Source organism: Sturnus vulgaris, chromosome 10 (assembly GCF_052056855.1).
Source record: "Sturnus vulgaris isolate bStuVul1 chromosome 10, bStuVul1.hap1, whole genome shotgun sequence".
In the NCBI taxonomy this organism is placed as follows: Eukaryota; Metazoa; Chordata; class Aves; order Passeriformes; family Sturnidae; genus Sturnus; species Sturnus vulgaris.
In genome coordinates, this window is record NC_142252.1 from 25,408,793 (window position 1) to 25,409,865 (window position 1,073).

The window sequence follows — 1,073 nt, forward strand, 5'->3', positions numbered from 1 at the left end:
TTTACAATGAGTGTAATTGTGTCAGCACTCAGAGCATAGATAAATTTTTTCTGAATTCCCAACTGACTGAAAACACATACTTTTTAATAGAAATTTGCAGGTGGCTATGTATGCCTAAAGCTTCAGACACGACCATGTTGAAATGGATATATACTCAAAAAGGTGCCATTGCACACTTTAGTTAGGTGGTTTTTAAGTATTCCATGTTTAAGGTCCAATTTTGTTCTTATTTTTCAATGAGACTGATACAAAATGTTTACAGAACTCGAATAAAGCAAAAGAAGCCTTTGGCACTGGGTAGTGCATTTAGATAATGGTAACAGTTAAGATTATCTGGATCTTATGTTTTTAATCATTGAAGAATGTGGCTTATCCTGTCCAGCAACAGACTAGGAGGAAGATAACACAGCAGGGTCATTCTGTGGAATTTCTGAGCCTCATTTCCGCAGTACTAAAACTGCTTGGAAAGGGGATGCAACCTCCCCACCTCCACCCATGAATAGCTGGTCCTTTCCACCTCTAGCAGTATGTGGCACACTTTGTGCAAAAAATTACATTTCTAAGGGAGCTGGGGTGGGTAGCAGAGCTAACCCAAGCACACTGGTCCCAGTGATCTCAATCCTCCCTTTTCAGCTCGTTCCACACCAGTTTGGTGGCATGAACAGACAGGAGCAGGCACAGCCGGGGCTCCTTGTGTCAATGCAGAGCAGATACATGGGGGGAAAAAGTGTCACTTAAAACTTTTCACAGTGTGCCTGAGAAATTGTGGTTTTGTGCCACATATCATAGGATTATTTTCTCAGTGGCATACAAGCTGTAGAGAGAGTCATGAAGATAGTGAAGAATGTAATGAAGCTTAAGTTTGTAAATCCATTTAAATTCGCTTTTAATTCAGTGACAAGATTTACACTCTACGACAATCTGAATGCTAGTTTGTGTGAAATAGAAAAAATTTCTTTGATTTTCTGAACTGACAAGGTTACCAGAATCTTTTATTTGCTCTTGCCACACAGAGACATTGTGCAATTGCTTTTATTGTGTTCACAAAAACAAACAGGAGCAGGAGGGGGAGG